This window comes from Eptatretus burgeri, chromosome 5 (genome assembly GCF_056783735.1).
Source record: "Eptatretus burgeri isolate ZD-2024b chromosome 5, Ebu_testis_v1, whole genome shotgun sequence".
NCBI classification, from domain to species: Eukaryota; Metazoa; Chordata; class Myxini; order Myxiniformes; family Myxinidae; genus Eptatretus; species Eptatretus burgeri.
The window spans coordinates 75,026,511-75,047,012 of NC_140965.1; the positions used below are offsets into that span (position 1 = coordinate 75,026,511).

General features: G+C 44.8%; 1 long non-coding RNA gene across 1 annotated transcript in view; it reads left to right on the forward strand.

The window, feature by feature from the left end:
• Positions 1 to 20,502, forward strand: part of LOC147026714 (uncharacterized) — a 249,657-nt gene that overhangs the window by 108,117 nt on the left and 121,038 nt on the right. The window contains exons 4-7 of the long non-coding RNA XR_015058486.1: positions 2,015 to 2,101; positions 3,420 to 3,535; positions 3,741 to 3,899; positions 4,651 to 4,731. This is a non-coding gene — a long non-coding RNA (uncharacterized LOC147026714). The remainder of the gene's footprint in view (positions 1 to 2,014; positions 2,102 to 3,419; positions 3,536 to 3,740; positions 3,900 to 4,650; positions 4,732 to 20,502) is intronic.

Genomic DNA, 20,502 nt, shown 5'->3' on the forward strand with positions numbered 1-20,502 from the left:
ATGATTTTTTTTTTCATGCCATGAACAAACTTTGGTACATCACAGATGATGATATGAAGGTGTGGTCAAGTTTCATTGAAATTGTGTGTGTGTGTGTGTGTGTGTGTGTGTGTGTGTGTGTGTGTGTGTGTGTGTGTGTGTGTGTGTGTGTGTGTGTGTGTGTGTGTGTGTGTGTGTGTGTGTAGTTTTGGAGAAGAAAGCAAATACATATTTTGAGAGGCTCATACCCTCCGCAGATCCCCCCAAGACCCCGAGTTTTTTTGCCATGACCAAACTTTGATACATCAAGGGTGATGAAGGTTGTTGTCAAGTTTCACCAAAATCGTTTGTGTGGTTTCGGAGAAGAAAGTAAATACATATAACCAGGGCCATTGAGAGCCACCACGGGTCCCTCACCCTTTCATTCTTTTATCATTTTTTAAGGAGCTCTCTTCAATGAAGATCCTAAATTGGAGTAGCAATGAGCTCATAGATAAAGCAAAATCACAGAAGCAGCCGCCTTGTTAGTTCACAGTACAAGTGTTGAAAAGTGAATGAAGTATTAACAAATCTATTTCACAAGTTGAAGTTAGTGTCTGTGCGTGCATCGGCTGTCTCCCGTTCCCGGTGGCTGTTTCACATGCTACGTTTGAAAAGCTCAAAATTCACTTTGGAAAAGACAGTAGAACATTCATGAATAATGTTGATGTAATTTTTTTTTGTATTTTGCCCTCTTTTTTGACAAATTTAACCTCCGCAACCTGATGCTGCACCACAATTTCACAATGGGTGTCAGAAGTAGTTCAGAGCTTTGGCTCCTTTTGCTTCTTTGGTTCCTTTGGCTTTTGGTCCCTGAAGCTTTGGCTCTGAATGAAACCAAGAGTGCAACACAATTAACCTTCTTAACACTCCATGAAATTATATAAATTGAAAGATTAACTTCAACTTTTTCCATCACTGGGGACGGCTACTCTTCTTAGTATCAAATAAATCTAAAAAGTAACAACAACATATTAATTATTACTCAGATTATGATTTCAATCATTATCTCCAACACCAAAGGTGGACAGAGGTCATGTTTCCACCTCTCTGTCTGCGAACAGAATATCTCAAAAAGTTATGGACACATTTGGACAATTGATTCGATAATCATTTATTCCTTTAATGGTATGAATTGGACTTGTAAACCTTATAGGTAAATTATGAACTTTTTATAAACTCCAAATTAAAATTTACACGGCTCATCATTCTTATTTTCTCCTTTTTCTTGGAAAAATGTGTTTGTGGGAAGCAGTAAGTTCAAGTCATAACTTTGGGAAAGGCTTCTGAGCAGCAATTGCTGCTCAAGCCAAGTTGTGCGTATGGGTGTGGATGTGGGTGTGGATGTGGATGTGGGTTACACTCACGAGCTTTCCTTCCTGAGATGTGTCAAGTGAGTGAACTGTCAGCTCGTTGAGTGAACTTAACTACCATTGGCGCAAAAGGACCACAGTTGAACACGGGAGAACACGAGCATGTGTTCGAACCCCCTGGAAGCCCTAATCAGACATGGGAGGCAGGAGGACGAGAGACAGGTGAGCCTCCAACACGTGATTAGCCTTTGCCAAGAGGGCAGAGCCCCAGTGACTGTTGCTATGAGCGATGACACAGCTACATTTGAGCTACAACTCTCAGCGATATTACTCCTTTCTTGCCTCGTGTCATGCATTGCCATTAATAAAGTTGAAACTGAAGCTTCAGCCAGATAACTCGGTGCAAGCTGAAGAAACTATCTTTCGACGGAAGTTCGTAGATTAACTTGCTTATGCGTTTGTGTCTTTGTTCCGATGCGCAGATATATGGAGAAACGTAAATACTTTTTAAGATTAATTATTATTGAATAAAGTGAAGGATTTAAAATCTCTTTGCGGTTCACTTTCATTTGGGTTGAGAGTTGGCAGAGGTAGAGGTACGCATACTCGCCCACTAAGCTGTCATAGCCTGGGTTCTAATCTCGACCCACCGATAAACCATCATCCTTGTTTGTGTTGGACAGGTAGACTGATTCATCAATGTGTGTGCCATCCCTTGGATGGACATTAGTTGGTGGATGTTTAAGATCCCACGGTGTCCTTCTTGAAAGGTAGGTGAACTTCACCAAAGGTAGGCACCCTAGCCAAATTCCAAATTCTTGCCATAACTTTGTGATCTTAAAGTGCTCTGTAAGTTAGCAGCACAGTCCACAGGTGCGCTGACAGCCAATGATCCTAACCTGCAGTCAGTGATGCTAACCCACAGCCAATATTGCTCACCTGCAGCTAATGATGCCACTCTGCAGCCAATGATGATACCCCACAACTAATGATTCTACCCCACAGCCAATGATACTATCATGCAGCCAATAATACTACCCTGCAGCCAATGATGCTATCCCATAGCCAATGATGCTACCGCGCAGCCGAGAATGCTACTCCACATCCAATGACACTACCCTGCAGCTAATGATGCCATCCCACAGCCAATGATGCCACCCTGCAGCCAATGATACTACCCCACAGCCAATGATGCTATCCCATAGCCAATGATGCTACCGCGCAGCCTAGAATGCTACTCCACATCTAATGACACTACCCTGCAGCTAATGATGCCACCCCAAAGCCAATGATGCCACCCTGCAGCCAATGATACTACTCCACATCCAATGATACTACCATGCAGCCAATGATACCACTGTGCAGCCAATGATTCTACTCCACAGCCAATGATACTACTCCACATCCAATGATACTACCATGCAGCCAATGATACCACTGTGCAGCCAATGATTCTACTCCACAGCCAATGATACTACCCTGCAGCTAATGAATCTACCCCCAGCTCATGATACTCCCCTGCAGCCAATGATACCACCGTGCAGCCAATGATTCTACCCCACAGCCAATGATACTATCATGCAGCCAATAATACTACCCTGCAGCCAATGATGCTATCCCATAGCCAATGATACTACCGTGCAGCCAATGATTCTACCCCACAGCCAATGATTCTACCCCGCAGCCAATGATACTACCGTGCAGCCAATGATACTACCGTGCAGCCAATGATACTACCGTGCAGCCAATGATACTACCGTGCAGCCAATGATACTACCGTGCAGCCAATGATTCTACCCCACAGCCAATGATACTCCCGTGCAGCCAATGATACTACCGTGCAGCCAATGATGCTACCCTGCAGCTAATGAATCCACCCCCAGCTAATGATACTCCCCTGCAGCCAATGATGCTACCCCGCAGCCTTGTGCTGTATCTGAAAGAAGATTTTGGTTGAAGGGTATTGTTAATTTTTTCTTGCCGTGTAATCTATACTAATTGTGAAGTTCTGTTTTTGTAAACTTTTATGAGAAGTATTCTGAAAAACTATTTTATTTTGTGAAAGCGCTGGTTCTTGTTCTCTTTCAGTTCATCGCAAACTGTTGAGCTCATATAAAATAGATCTTCAATCGCCATCGAAGGGGTTCCTCGCTCGGGAATCCTTTGATTGATTCACAGTGAAAAAGCTAGCTGGATTATCAGAGGTATGGTAAATATTTCGTTCGGGCAAATTCAATTGAACTTCTGGGACAATGACTTTGTGACACCTCTCATCTCATCTCACTCCCTCTGCTCTCCGTCCCGTCCCAGTCTCTCCAGATCCTGTCACACATGACCTCCTAACAACCCCATTCCTTTTGAAACTCCCCAAATCAAGATTTACTGCCTTGTTCCTCTCTCCTGCAACAGATCATGCACCCTCATTCATCGGTCTATCCAATCCTACTCTTCCTGCGAGGATTTCAAGTTGACGGTACACCACTACCTCGGGTTAACCTCGAACCCCATCCATGATCTCTTCCATCCTCATAAACCGTCCACTAGCCCTCCTCACACATCTACCTGCAGGTTACCATGTTTCCTTTCTTTTTCTCTCTCCTGTTCCCCCTGTTGTTTTTTTTTAATGGAAATTGCCCCAAACAAGGTATAAAGCCACTCCAGGTAAAGGACTAAGAAAGAAAAAAAAGTAGAAGAGGAAAAACTGGAAAAAACTTTCATCGAGTTCTGAAACAAGGAAACCTCTTCACAGAACCATTGTGCAGGAGGAGGTAATGAGACCAGGTGCAAAAATCCATTTTCCTACCCCCAATGGGTGTTTTTTTTAGGAGATACCATCTCCATGCTGGATGGCCGTTGGCTCCCGAATGGAGCTCATCCACCTTTTATCAGGTGTTTTTTTTTTGTACTGGCAAGGTGTCACCGTCACCTTCCCTACTAGAAAAGCCAGAGAGGGGTTTTGGTTTAGTCACCGATAATCCGGCCATGCAGCAGGAAGCACTGGGTTACCAGTGGCAGTCCATTCCCTTGTTAGGGTCCGGTCCACCTGTTGTCCCACTACCCCACTGTTATTACATTGCCCGCTACGCTCTCCCGATCTTCCATTAGCCTAGATTTTGTACACATGTAAAATTACACTTACCTCCTGCGCACATACATAATTTTGTGGATTCCCCTCCAGTATTGATGGCTTGATTTTGATCGATGGGGAGCGTTTTCTCCAAAATGATGGGGTGCGCGCGAGAGCGTTTTGAACGAGCACCACAATTTCGCGACTCCTTTCATGGTCCCTTTCCTGACCGCGTTATGCAACTTCACACAGGTGTTCGGGTTGCACTTGGGCGAATGTGGAACTCCATCGCCCCGAGAAACGCGCCCCAGCCTGTTTTGCATTCGCGCTGCGGTGAGTTGAATGGCCTGCGGGCCCCGGGTATGTTGATGCTGTCCAAGGCCCGCCACACACAAGGGCGCGCGTTTGATGTCCCTCCAGAGCAAAGTCGTTCGAAGGCTAGTAGCAATTTTTTTCCCCCCCTCTCTCGCTCTCCCTCTCTGATCTGTGGCTGCAGCAGCAGAAGGAAATCTGATCTGATCGCATATCTGATCTTTGGCTAGCAAAGCAAGGGTGCTCATTGCCAGCTAATTGTTCATTGAGTGAAAGACGATGTAATCCGATGTAATCTGCAGCTCAAGTCAATGACCAAATTTTTATTTTCTGTGAACAAAAACTGAACGATCTGTGGCACTGTTCATGCACAGTGTGTGTGTGTGTGTGTGTGTGTGTGTGTGTGTGTGTGTGTGTGTGTGTGTGTGTGTGTGTGTGTGTGTGTGTGTGTGTGTGTGTGTGTGTGTGTGTGTGTATGTGTGTGTGTGTGTGTGTGCTTTTTCGGTGTCATTCAGACTGGTTAAGGCCATTGATGGAAAATGGTGAAAACACTTGTACCGCATATCCCTCTCGCATGCAGGACCTTCAGTGCACTGACTGTGCCTTGGGAGACCTTTAACGTAATGGCAGTGCCTTGGGGCCCTTTAGTGCACTGACTGTGTCTTGGGGGACCTTTAGCGCAATGACAGTGTCTTGGGGGACCTTTAACGTAATGACAGTGCCTTGAGGGACATTTAGCGCACTGACTGTGCCTTGGGGGACCTTTAGCGCAATGACAGTGTCTTGGGGGACCTTTAGCGCAATGACAGTGCCTTGGGACCCTTTAGCGCAATGACAGTGCCTTGAGGGACGTTTAGTGCACTGACAGTGCCTTGGGGCCCTTTAGCGCAATGACAGTGCCTTGAGGGACGTTTAGTGCACTGACAGTGCCTTGTGGGATGTTTATTGCACTGACAGTGCCTTCGGAACTTTTAGAGCACTGACAGTGCCTTGGGGGATGTTTATTGCACTGACAGTGCCTTCGGAACTTTTAGTGCACTGACAGTGCCTTGGGGGATGTTTATTGCACTGACAGTGCCTTCGGAACTTTTAGAGCACTGACAGTGCCTTGGGGGATGTTTATTGCACTGACAGTGCCTTCGGAACTTTTAGTGCACTGACAGTGCCTTGTGGGATGTTTATTGCACTGACAGTGCCTTCGGAACTTTTAGTGCGCTGACAGTGCCTTGGGGCACCTTTAGTGCAATGACAGTGCCTTGGGAGACCTTTCATGCACTGACAGTGCCTTAGGGGACTTTTGGCAATGACAGTATCTTGGGGGACCTTTATTGTGCTGACAGTGCCTTTGGGAACGTTTGGCATACTGACAGTGCCTTGGGGGGCTTTTGGTGCACTGACAGTTCCCTGGGGGTTACTACTAGATGGCGACTGGGATGAGCCGCACGGCTGGTTAAGACTGGAATTTGGAATTTCTTCATGGTGCCAGTGAACCCTTCCCTGCTTCATCGAAAGCCTCCATGGGTATTATCAACTTTTTATAAACTGCTGCTGCTCACGTGGGGTGTTGCAGATCAATGCTGGAAGATGGGTTCCTCGCAGCCGAATGTCCCATCTGATGGACAGGTCTGACCCCATCTCTTTGCTGCAATGCGTTTCCTGGGAAGTACCAATCTGACAGTTTTGTACTTGGGTCGACAATCAAACCCAGATTACACAACTTAATGGCGAGTCCCTTACCTCTGCACCATCCCGTTCAACCATCACATTCACCGAGTGAAGGCATGAAGACAAATGCGCACAATTTTGACGCCCATTTTGGCATCGCATTTTTTTTTTGTACGAGCCAGAACATTGAACGGAGCATTAAACAAAATGTGAGGAACACATTTAGATTTAGAGGCTGCACTTTGTCCTCCCACCCCACCTCCCCCACTTCCTCTTCACCCCAAGAAAATTTGAAGTCTTTTTCTTTTTATTTTATTACATCTGATGGCTGTGCAGATTTGACCTTGGTCATTAATCCATCCCACGTAGGCTTACAATTGCGTGCATGCGCACAAGGCATCCGTCATCGCTGGCAAAAAGCCCAAGATAGGTCGTCAGCAGGAAAAGCACACCCCATGGGTCAAAAAAAGGGCGATTCTTCAGGTTTTGTCAAGGGCGATTCTTCCCATCTCTGCTCAGTGAAGAGGGCGACAAAGTCATGACCCGAATACGGTGCACGAAGCAACTTTCGCAACCAATGGTGGGGAAAAAAAGGACGCACACGTCAGAAAAGCATGTTATAGAAGAAAAATATTTGAACTCTTTGTTGCTTCGATGGCAACTACAAATAAAACCAAAACAATGATATATAAACTGCGGAGTTCGAATCGTCAAGCAAACAAGATATGTCAACAGGAGTCGTGTTTTGTCGGAATTTTTCAAGGAGCAATTTTTGAGGGTTGGGTTTGAGAGTTGAGGAGTTGCAGCTGAAACCCAAATCCTATCCAGGTTCCTCCTGACGACTCCATCTTTGCCCTTCCCTTGTTCGGGTTCCTTCTCATGACTCCAATGCAGTATTTGATCTTCCGTTTGATTCGATGAAAAGTTTCCGCAATCTCCTTATTCCTCAGTCATTCAGAGCTTCTGAAGGTCTCCATCTTTTTTTTTTTGGCAGTGTATCACTGACCACTGGATCAGCAGAGTATCTGGCATTTTGCATCCTTGCTTGTCCAACTTTGAACTCGACAATGGACTCCAGCAGGAGTTTCTATGAGTGTCATTTGCGACATTACGTCTCCAACTCTGAACTCTTCCACAACTGAGTTCAGTGAGAGTTGTTGGCGAGTGTCATTTGTATTGTTGAGTCAACCGAGTTGGTGCAGTTGTTTTCGTGTTAATTCTACGGTTTTTTTTTTTTTTGTAATGAAGTTTGGTTGTTTATTTTCAGGCCTGGACCTTGGTCCACAGAGCGCTCACTCTCCGGTGTTTCTAATCTCACAGCGATTGAAGCAGCTCTTGCGGCCAGCACCCGTTGCGAGCTTATGTTGCTTGTTGTTGACACCAAAAACTACTGTCTTCGCTACGTTCCATTGCAGGAGTTAATTTACACTGGAGATAAGCAGTTTGATTTGGATGTTTTTTGCATTTGTCTTGCTGTTCATTTGCTTTGGCGTTTTCACAGTACATGTCCTCTGTGCAGCCGAAGTGTGTTGTGTTCACATCTCTCCATGCCACACTCATTATTCCTGTCTGTGCCTTTGCACATCTTGGTGATCGTGATCCCCGACTCCACCACCCTCTCACCACTACTTCAGCTCCCAGGGGTGCCAGCGAGGATGGGTAAATGTTGCTGCTACCTCTGTTGCTTTGACACTGTCTTCCTGAGATAATTTCACCAGAAAGCATGGTGCACGTGTATTTATTTTTGTTTAAGGGACAAATATTCTTCGGGTGAAGAGGGAGTGTGGGAGGTGGAGTAGAGATGTGCGATGTGGTGGGAGGACAATGTGTAGCCTTTAAGTGTGTCCCTCACATTTTGTTTAATGCTCCGTTCAATGTCCTGGCTCAGACATAAAAAAAAAATGCAACGCCAAGCTGTTGGCGGAACACGCTATGAAGAAAGTGGTTGTGTCCTCCACCATTGTAACGGCTTTAAAGTGTACGGGAAGGTGGTGTTTTTTCCTGCGCACCCAGGCTGCTGCTAATGTGGCTATTGCGAAGGGTTTGCTTGTTGCTGGGAGCAACCTTCCTGTGGAGCCCCTCCAAAGTCTCAGTACTCACATTGTTTGTCAAATGTTCACCCTTTATTGAGGACACTCTGCTGTTACCTTTTCTTGAGGGACTTGGTACCGTGTGCTCTGCGACCCTGTCCCATTGGCGATGTCGTGAACCAACTTTTACGCTCATACTTTCATTTCGTTGGCAGGTCTCTGATGAACTGGCACTGAACATGGCATCCAAAAGGTATTTGTGGGAATTTGTACAGTTAGGACACAAGGGTAAACTTACATCCATGAACATCTCTGGCCTTTATGATAGTGATGATGGCAAACGGTAAGTGCGCTGGACAAAGGGAGTCTTTGGTGCAGGTATTACTCGTTTTTCTTGCGTATAGCGAGTGGTTGACAGCATTCTTGCCTTTTGGTGTGCCCCCTTCTGGCGGACTTTGCAGTAATTCAATCAATCTGGATAAATGGCATTTTCTTCAACGAATGTGTCCAGAGGTTTCTGAAGCATTGGTGATTCCTGCAGATGATGACTCCAGAAAGTGATGATTCATACACAGTGAGGTCAATGATCCTCACCGAGGAGTGAGACCTGAGACAACCTAAACCTGCTGCAATCCACCATTTGCAAAATAACTGACTAAATAACAGCTTTGCAATGATTGAAGTTAATTGCACTCATTGCTTGGACTCAATGAACTGGGTCCCGACACAATGGCAGAGGTTCAATTTGACTTTCCCAAAGAAATGATGTGCCATAGCTCCAATGGTGCAACACCAGTCTGAACGGTGCGGTATGGCACAGCAAGGCACTGTACACAGCAGAGCAACTGATGACTGACTATTGTTTTCCCACTCCTGTTTCAGTCTGCCTTGACACTTGTGCATACTCAGACCAAGATAATTTACAGGAGGCCCTCCCTCTACAAACCCATAAAAATTGGATGATTTTATAACCAGAAGTTGCTAGAAATTGTTAGTTAACACGAGATGGTTCAATATCTGAACGGAAACAGAAATTTTCCAAACTATCGCAATCTTATTAATGAGGATGAGGTCCATTAGGTGTTGGAAGATCAAAGATTCTAAAGATCTTTTCTCGTGATGAACAACAAGGATTTAAGTCCAATGATTTACACTTCCATGTGGTTGCAATGACCAATGGGTTGACAGGATGGCCTAGAGGTACGCACACCCACCGACAAGCTGTCGAGCCTCGGTTTGAATCCTGACGCAACTATGAATTGTCATCCTGGTGTTTAACAGGCAGGATGATTCATCAATGCTGCGTGTGCTGTCTCTCGGATGGAAGTTAAATGGAAATCCTGTTTAGCATCCCGTCTGCATGCCTGGCGTTGGATTCATGGTTAGGGTGGTGGGCTTGGGATCTGAGGATCCTGAGTTCAAATCCTGCTCAGCTGTTGAATTAATACCAGGTGGGGTTGACTCTGCCTGCCATCCTTCCGAGGTCGATAAAATGAGTGCCAGCTTGCTGGTATCCTGTGTCATGGTGGCGACCCGTCCAGGATTGTGCCCAATAGCCAAGGAGACTGCTTACGCAGCACCAACGCTCTGCACAGAGTATGGTCCCAGTGGATGGATGGATGGATCCCATCCACTAGCATTCATCGATGGACGTCAAAGATCCCACGGTGTCCTTCGCGAAGAGTTCGGCACCCTGAATAAACTCCAAATTATTGGGAAGACTTGGGCCAAAAACTTTCACCAACCAACCCCATAAGAAAGTGGGAATAATTGTGGCTGTTGAAAAAGAATTCATAATGAGAAGAAGATATTGATAAAATTATCATTCAGCCTCTGAAATTAGTGACATACTGTTTACCAGTCAAAGGAATCCCAAGATTGCAAAAACAAACCTGTTTATTGAAAGCGACACAATCAAATGTACACACATAACCACATGGCTGGGGTAACTCATTCACATATCATGTTCACAATTGGCTCTTACTTACATGTACCCTTTTAACAGTCTACAGCATACGCAATTCCCTTGAGCCTTAGAATTTTACATGTCTGCACCGAACAAAGTTAACTTCTTAGACATTCAATGCGGCAGACAATGTGTGAGACAAGCAAAGGGAGCCTTTCCTTATCGGCCTTTTCTGTCCTTGCCACGGGATCACTTGCGGTAATCGCTTTTTGTCGTTGTCTTTACGGGGACCAGGGAAAACCTAGATCTCAGTGAGTATGAGAAACACTTGAAGAGCATCGGGGGGAAAGGCTCTGCAATGCCATGAGCATGTGAGCTTCATGCCTTCGGAGGCCAGGTTCGCCCAAGCACGACGAATGCGGCCTAGCCGATCCAATTCAACTCAGCCTTGCGCCCGGGATCCAAGTCCCTGATCCTGAAGGAATGCTCCTGTCCATGGGCAGATGGGACAAGCGAGCCTTGCACCCACAGGGGTTGCTCGCAAAGAGAAGACAGTTCTCTGTTCACGTCCGTGGACTTACAAGCAGCCAAAAAGCAGGCTTTGTACGGATAACGTACTGCCATGTCGTGCTTTTTCTTTGCAGGTCCCCCCCCCCACTTCAATACTGCCCCCCTTCCTCTGTGTCGACATGTCGACTGTGTCCCCCCCCCCCAGTTACCAGTATTTGTTTATTTTCACTACCTCTAAATATTTCTTTAATTACTCCTTGAACTGGTCAGCTTTCCAAGCTTCCATCACTCTTTGTAGCAAAACTATTCCACATGCTACTACATTCTTGAATAAATATTTCATTCTCTCATCTTGGTTCGAGCTCTTCCATTATTTCTTCAACTTCAAAATATTCCCCCCCCTCCCCCCTCTGGTCTTACCCCCTACCTCTATCTGAAGAATTTAAATTTAAAAAAAAAACCACCTGCATCCATTCTGCCAATCCCCTATCATACGTGTCCCTCGTACTTTATAGAGCTCGAATTCTACGCAATGCAACGAGAGCACAACTTCTTGAGAATTAAACATCATGTCTCTCTCCTGATGCGTGCGAACATTTTATTTGCATCACTTTTGGTTGTCCAGCAAGAAGCTAACTGATCTGATTGCATTTTTTTTTGAACCTCATACTGCAAAAAACAAAGCATTTAGAAAGCTACAACCGCACTCTGTAGAGCAACGTACCTCCGCCGGGCTCAACAGTCGACGTTTCGTATTCCACCGATAGGCCGGATCTGACTCCGGACCTCAACCAAAATCGAATCGGCTTGTTCTTTCCACCGAACCAACTCATCCGTCTAGTTTTGTCATAATCCGTCCATAACTTTTTGAAATGTCGTGTTATATATCGTTTTGTCGCCATCTCTCAATGGTGAAGAATTGCACGCATTCAACATGTGAATGACAAAAGCAAATTCGTTTCATTGAAACTCCATCATTGCTATTTCACAGACACTTAATCTAATTTGCAAATGAGAGCAATTGAACATATTCAGAAGCGATTACATCACTCCGAACGATGAGCTAGATGATGTCATTACAGGGATACTGACTGCTGCCTGGTCACTGCACCGCTTTGACTTTTTCAAATATACAGGGCGTTTCAAAAAGAGTGATGCAACTTTAAAGGTTTATTTACAAAGAAACAGAAACCTCAGGAATGTGAACCAAACATTTCTTGAAAAGTTATGACATGGTATTTTCTATCACTAATTGCTATTGCAGAAAGTCACTGCTGGAGTTAGTGAGAGCACACGGTCTGAAATTGGTATTAACACAAAATCCTTGTAACGACGTTCTCGATGTGTGGTCCTCTGTGACTCAGGCGTGCATTGATCCTGACTACAAAGTTCTATCCAACTTTCCTGTAGGTCTCATGTGGCACTGCCTCGACCTCGTCTGACACCTCCCGCTTCAGATCATCCAGTGTGGCAGGGCGTTTGGTGCAGACAGAGTCCTTGGCAGCCCCTCAGAACCAATAGTCCAGAGGGTTCAAGTCTGGGCTATGGGGTGCCCAGTCATAAGCGATACCCAGGGCAACGAGGCAGTTTCTGAAGAGCTGCCACAGGAAAGTGATGGTATCACCAGCTGTATGTGGGGATGTACCATCCTGCATAAACCAGGTCATGCTGAGCTGGTTTAGGGTGACCTTTTGGGCTCGAACATTATGGAACTTCTGGAGCACGGCCCGGTAGCGCTCAGCGTTGATCGTTACCGTCCTGCTGTTGTCATTCTCAAACCAGTAAGGCCCTAGCATTCTCTATCTGGCATTGAAGGTGCAGAAGCATGTGACCTTAGGCCATTTCAGCTACCTCTTAGTGATCTTAGTGATTTTTGCCAGATTTTGGCAAAAAAATGCATTGCGTAATTTTTGAATGGCCCTTGACGGGTTTCTGTGAAGTCGGTGATAGCATGACAAGGCGAGCAGAAAATGTTACATATTCCACTGTTTTGATGTGGGAATGCCCGTTTGTTTTTATGAGCATTAGGAGGATGAGTAAAGATGGGATAACTTTGGAAGGGGGAGGAATGTTGAGGACTATCGGTGGGATGGAGGGGCATGGGGGGATTGTTGGCTTGAGTGCAGGGAAGGGATCGATACCTTAGGGAAGGGTTTAGAGGGGAAGGGTGAGGACTTTGGGTTGGTTGGGGAGGGGGGGGAACAAAGATGGGACAGGATTGTGAGGGGGAAACTGATGCTTTTTCTTTGAGGAGTTGTCGGAATTGCATGTGTGAGTGTGTGTGTGTGCGTGTGCGTGTTAGGGGGAGGCAAGGGTGACGCAATCGTTCTCCAGGTAATGTGTTAGTAAATCATAAGTGATAAAACTTAAAAGTGGAAATCAGACAATAATTATTGCAGTTTCTAACTTGTAGACCCTTTCAATGTCGTACATGTATCATCGTGGATCATGCACAGTATTTCCCTCGCCCTGAACATTGGTCCCTGCCATCCCTGCATGCCTGGCCCATGCCAGCTGGGCAGAGCATGCGTCCACAAATAACAGGCATTACAACGTGAAAGTTGTTTGTTGCTGTCAAACTATGCACCATGGTCACGTAGATTAAACGTAATTTCACAGCTTTCTCCATTTCTGTATATTATCTATATGCTTAGCACATTCCGTGCCTATAGAAAGTCGACACCCCCCCTGTCAAAATTTTCACCTTTTGTTACCTTTTGCCTGGAACAAATTGCATTAAATCAGACATTTTCCACCTTTATTTACACATCATAATCCACAACTTCCAAGTGAAAAACAAATTCGACAAATTTTCGAAAATTAATTAAAAAATACAAAACTACAATATCGTGGTTGTTTAAGTGTCCACCCCCCCCCCCCCGCCCCCGAGTTAATACTTGGTGGAAGCACCTTTGACAGCAATTAAAGCTGTGAGTCTTTTGGGATAGGTCTCTACCAACTTTGCACACCTTGATTGGGCAATATTTACCCAATTTTGATTGGACAAAACTGTTCAAGCTCAGTCAAGTTGCGTGGGGAGCGTTGATGGACAGAAATATTCAAGATTCATGAAATGGACAGAAATATTCATGCCACAGATTTTCGATTGGATTTAAGTCGGGGCTCTGACTGGGCCACTGAAGGACATTTATATTTTTGTTCCTTTGCCACTCCAGTGTAGCTTTGGCTTTGTGCTTCGGGTCGTTGTCAGGCTGAAAGATGAACTTCCGTCCCAATTTCAGCTTTCTTGCAGAGGCCAGCAGGTTTTCCTGTAGGATTTTTCTGTATTTTGCTCCATCCATTTTCCCTTCTCTCCTGACAAGTGCCACAGTTTCTGCTGATGAGAAACATCCCAATAACATGATGGTGCCACCACCATGTTTCACAGTAGGGATGGTGTTCTTTGGGTGATGTGCTGGGTTGAACTTGCATCAAACGTAACGTTTTGCATTTAGTCAAAAAAGTTCCATTCTGCTTTCATCGGGACCACAAAACCTTTTGCCACGTGGCTTCAGAATCTCGGGAGTGGTGTTTTGCACATCTCAAATGGGACTCAAGGTGGGCTTTTTTGATTGATGGCTTCCTTCTTGACACCCTGCCGTACAGGACGAACTTGTGGAGTGTTTGGGATATTGTTGTCACGTGCACACAGTGACCAGTCTTGCCATAAAGGCATGTACCTCTTTCAAAGTTGCCATTGGCTTCTTGTCTCCTCCTTGCTTGGTCATCCAGTTTGGAGGGAGGACCTGATCTTGGTAGGGTCTTGGTGGTACCATTCGCTTTCCACTTCTTAATGATTGTCTTTCCTGTGCTGCAAGGGATATTCAAGGTCTTTGAAATATTTCATACCCATCCCCTGATCTGTGCCTTTCCACAACTTTATCCCAGAGGTCCTTCGAAAGCTCCTTCGTGCTCATGGTCGAGCCTTTGCTGTGAAATGCACGACCCAGCAAAGGAAACCTACAGGAACAGCTGATTTTATTCTGAAACAATCATAATCACTACAATTTAACACAAGTAGAGGCCAATTAACTTGGTGTGTGATTTTGAAGGCAAATGGTTTTACCATTCAGGCCAGATTAGATCAGGTCAGATTAGATCTGTGAGTTGTTTGAGGTAACATGTAAACCTGTACTAACCTGTCTCATGGTCGGGTTGTTGGTGACTAAACAGTCTTCCCCACGAGGTTTCCTGGGGAAGAGGGTGTACGATATGGCCACCCAGCAGGATTACAAACAAAACCTGTCAGTGGGTGGAGGAGCTCCTTGTGAGCCAAGAGTCATCCATATCTAGTTCCCAACTGTGCCTGCAGACGTCCTCCTGCAGTTGGGTTACTTTTCAGGAGGTTGGTAGCAGGATTGGCACTCCGGCCACCGTAAAACCGTTCACTCTGCAAAACACAAAGTAATTTGAAAAACACTCTGTGGGAGTAGCCCCTGTGCAGCTGCCCTCTGCAGAGCAGCTTGCCGGATAATGGGATTGGGGCAAAGCCTAAAGGACCCCCACTCTTTGATGATAGGAGGAAAACCACAGGGTAACATTCCTGGGTCAGATTGCAGTTGTGTCTGTTGGGGTGGTGCTGACGTGTCGTCCACCAGATGGCGGTCTCCTTGGGTTAACCTGAGGCGGTCCCTTCGGGTGGGTGCCTGGAATGTCCTGTCTCAAAGGGAGGATGATCACCTGTCTCTGTTATCATCTGAGCTCAAGCGTTTCAACATCGGTATTGCAGCTCTCTCTGAGGTTCGGAGACCGGATAGTGGCGAGATTATGGTGGGGAGTGAAACCTACTGTTTGTTCGGTCACTCTGATAGTTACCATTCACATGGAGTTGCTGTAGCTGTGTACAACAAGCTGACTCCAATGATAACTGAGATAACACCGGTCAACGAGCGTATTATGAGACTCATGATTCGCCACTTGTTGGGTGTTGTTCGCCTGGTCCCTTCACGAGTTTATGCTCCGACTGAGGCGAGTGACCTCACCGTGAAGGACGCATTCTATGCCACGTCTGAGTCTGTGGTTGATCAGTGCCCCAGGTGAGATACTCTTATAGTCTTGGGGGATTTCAATGCATCGAATGGAACTGATAGGGATAGCCTGGTGTTGGCGCAGTGGTTTGGGCAGCGGCTTGGGACCCAAAAGGTCCTGAGTTCAAGCCCAGTTGGACCACTGAATTAATACACTAGGGGGTTGATTCAGCCTGTCATCCTTCCGAGGTCGGCGAAATGAGTACCAGTATACTGGGCCGGTGTATACCCCGGTTAAAATAGGTGTACCATATCCCTGTGTCGTAAGAGGCGACCAGGGTTGCGTCAGGAAGGGCATCCGGCGTAAAACATGTGCCAAATCACGATGCGGATCATACGGATGATCCGCTGTGGCGACCCCTAACGGGAGCAGCCGAAAGAAGAAGAAGAAGAATGGAACTGATAGGGATGGTTATGAGACATGTGTTGGTCCCCATGGGTCTGGAACTGTGAACCAGAATAGCACTAAGTTCCTTGGCGTTGCAAGAAGTCATGGACTATGGTTGCTGGTTTATGGTTTCAGCGCCCACAAGCTTATCGCTGGACTTGGTATTCCAACGCTGGTGGTGTGGCAAAGGAGATTGACCATGTCCTCGTTGACCGTCGCTGGAGGATGATCCAGAACTACAGGGTCTACCAGAGTACTCAGTTCCTCAATGCTGACCACAGGCTTCTTGTAGAAACTTTGAAGTTGCAGCTTAAATTCAGGTGAATGGTCCCATCCCAGCCAAGGTTGGATGTTTGCAAGCTCAAGGATGAAAGGGTAGCTAAGGAGTTTGCAAAGAGGCTGAGTAGAGATTTGGGGAGTCTGGGTGCTTTGGGGAATCCTGAAGAGTTGTGGAGTGCCTTCAAGACCACCATCCTTTATTCTGCTGGTGGATGTTTTGGAACTCACTGTGGGGTGTAGAAGAATTTTGTCTCGGAAGGGACACTGGATACAATTGACCAGAGTCGCAGGGCCAGGCTTAATGGCAGAGCTGAGCTGTTCAGGGATTTGAGGTGTAAAACTGTACATGCATATAAAACGTACGAGGTGTAAAATATATATATATATATATATATATATATATATATATATATATATATATATATATATATATATATATATATATACACACACACACACACACACACGCACGCACACACACACACACTCCTTTTTTTAGTATATATATATATATATATATATATATATATATATATATATATATATATATATATATATACATCCAATCTCCTGGACTGGATAAGAACCTCGACAATTTGTTGTGAGCATCCAAAGTCTCTATGAAGAGCATGGACATTCCATGACATTGACTGGATGCCCATATGTATTGCCAGCCCTCGATGTATGTGCTGGAAGAAACCAAATAATCGTCTACATGGAAGCTGATACAAATACAAAGCGTGAAGAATAATCATTCTTCTATGAGACATGTTCTCTTTTCTGAAATGAAAACAAGGCAATATAAAAAGGTACAACCAAACAACTAGTGGACACAAGTTGAGTTCCTCCAGCAACAACATAGGAAAAGATTCACACATGCTGCTGGGGATGCAAATGAGAAATTCACTCTTTGTTCAGAACAATGATTGATGTGTCCAATTCTGAGTGCTCGCCAGAATAAGCGCAACCCTTGGCTGCCCTTGATTATGCAATGATTTTTATTTACTTTAGTGAAAAGTTATTTCAGCTGCAATCTGTGGCCTCTCTGCTAAATGCTGATGCCACGCGCATGGCGATGAGGCGTCGCTTATATTGATTGCAGCAATTAGTTGGCGAGGGCCAGAGCTGGATGACAAACGGGTGCTCCCGTTTTGTATGTGAGCAATAGGCAGCTACATAATCAGTCAACTGTTTTTCTCATGTGTAGGACGCTCTCAGGCTTCCAGCGGTTTGTTCCAGCTAAAAGAGGAGTGTCAAGATGAAAGCAATGGGGTAAGTAGAATGGAAGCGGAGATGGAGGAGGTGGGTTCAGTGTGGAGGGGGGCGAGAGGACGAAAGAAAAGGCTCTTTTACAGATGTATCTATTTATATTTCTGAAATTGGTTCACATGAGGCTGTTGTGAGAAATGCACATTACTCTCTTTCTTTGGTTGTGGACCCGCCGTTTGGAGAGGTTCTGGGCTGAAAGGATTGAAACCTCGATGAAAAACGGTGCCCAACTGATGATCCGGGCAGTTGGGAAATCAAAACTTATATAAGTCAAGGTTATAACTTCAAATAAAATAAATTTTGTGAGTACTTACTCGTACAGTGTGTGTGTGTGTGTGTGTGTGTGTGTGTGTGTGTGTGTGTGTGTGTGTGTGTGTGTGTGTGTGTGTGTGTGTGTGTGTGTGTGTGTGTGTGTGCGTGCGCGTGCGCGTGTGTGCGTGCGTGCGTGTGTGTGTGTGTGTGTGTGTGTGTGTGTGTGTGTGTGTGTGTGTGTGTGTGTGTGTGTGTGTGTTATTATGTGTGGCTTCCTTCTTGGGACTACGGTGCAGTAATTGATCTTTATTTTGATTTTGCTTGTACCATATCCTGATGCTGTGTGGATTTTGCTTCCACACTGATGGATGGACCTCTGATAGCTTTTACTTGTGACTGCATTTCGGTCTTGGATTGATTGCTGATCTTGAGTGTTGTTGTCTACTTCCTTACATCTTTGATGTTTGTTCCTTTCCCTTTCTTTCACACCTCTTTTTAGTCTTTCACAGTTCCTTTTACTGTTTCATACCTCTCTTTATTCCTATTTCCCCTTTTAATACCTCTCCCCTCCCCAACCCCCCCTCCCCCCCATACCTGCATCCTATTTTTCTCTGCATTTTGGGGGCATGAGCTGCCTGCTCTCGTGTTCACGAAAAACTAGCAGCTGCTGACTTTGATCCGGTTTTAAGGTTGGGGTAATGGCTGTCACGCCCTGATCGCTAGGCATTGTCAGTGGAGGTGGGAGAACTTTCAGTTCAACCAGGTAACGCCTGCCTAAAGCGAGGCAGCCGCTCGCCAATAGGTATCCTGGTCAGCCTGTCACTTCTGTCTGGTGTGAGCCAACCGGATTAGGTCAAAAACCGAAAAGTGTGACAATAATGTCAAGCTTACAAATAATGTCAAGCTTACAAATTACAAGCTTACAGAATGAGTCAGAATGTTTTGTCAAGTGCTTGTAAAGCAGGTTTTTAAATAGTGTAATTCCTCTGGATGTTTGTGTTGTAAAGTTTTTCGACCTTGTGAAACTTTTGATTGGACATAGGTCTGGTGTCTCGTCCGGTATTCAGATTTATTTATATAACCATTTCAATGAAGTTGGGCATGTTTTTTAGTCGTTGTTCTATTCAAATTATAGACTCAGTTAATGTTAATGATTTTGATAATAAAGATGAGTGTGATGCCATCTATCCTGTGGGCCATAATGACAGGGTACAAGGCACTGGGTCAGTTTCTCAAGATAATGTTTTTGGTGACAAGTATTTTGCTTATCCAATCAGAAGGAGAACCAGAGGTCACGGGTGTCATCGTCGGTGTCATACAGCTCCAAACATGGAAATTTCAGAGATAATTGATCAACTTAACGATTTTAATGAAGGAAAGGTTTTTTCATGATTTTTATGTTTTTCTTCGGTCATGTTCCAAACAAGTCTTAGCTCATATTCTCCGGAGTTTCGCAAGTTCATATTACGTGCTCGTTTTTGATTGAAGCTTTCTGTAGCAGGGTTCTGATAAAGAAGTCTACTCCCAAAGTTGGTAAGATCCACGAGATCTTAGTATGTGATTTTTCCAGCAAGCAGGTAGATATAGGCTTTGGCTTCATTCTATTTTTTTAGGGATACTAGTGTAGAGAGTTTATGACCAGATAAAGTTAGGGAGCGAACCTCATTGAAGGTTTATTTTACTCTCACCAAGACCATTGGACAATCCTTATTCAATTATGGTAAATTTCTTATAAGTATAAATTTGGAAATAGTGAAGGACATTTTGGAAACTGAATGTTCATGTTCATCTGAGCCAACCGGACTTGTTCTTGGAGCTGCATTAGTTCTACAATTGTAGATTCTGTCTCGAATTTTGTTAACAAAATGTGCACCGAGTTTAAGTTATCTGTAAAGAGTTTTAATGCATGGTTTAAGGGAGTTGTGGAAGTCCTGGATAATAGGATTAAGTTTTTTTTTAGTAGTCGGGACATGCTTTCACTGGGTCAGTCTAAACCAGAGTTGAACAAGCCGAGTGTTCGTAAAGACATTCGGGATCTCAATGATAGCTCTATAATAGTTCCAACGGATATGGCTGCTTATAATTTTCTTCTGGTTTGTAAAAAGTTTTATGTGGAGGTTTTACTAAGAGAGTTAAGCATTGTTACTTTCACTATTGTAGGAAATAGCACATATGTTCCTTGTCACAAGTTGCTCCAAGATATTATGTCTGAGCATCAGGAAGTTTTAGTTAATAATTTCAGTATAAAATGTAAAGAGGTAAATCTTTATATTCCTCGACTTTTTTGAATCCCTAAGCTTCATAAGAACCCGTACAAGTATAGATTCATAGCGGTGCCAGGCACCCGCTATAAAAAGAAAAAACATTTAAAAAAAATTACAGGGTCTGTAAATTTTTCCACATATATTGATGATGTTCTATCGTGCTTACTTCTAAATATATTACTAGGCTCCCTGTGGTGTTTCA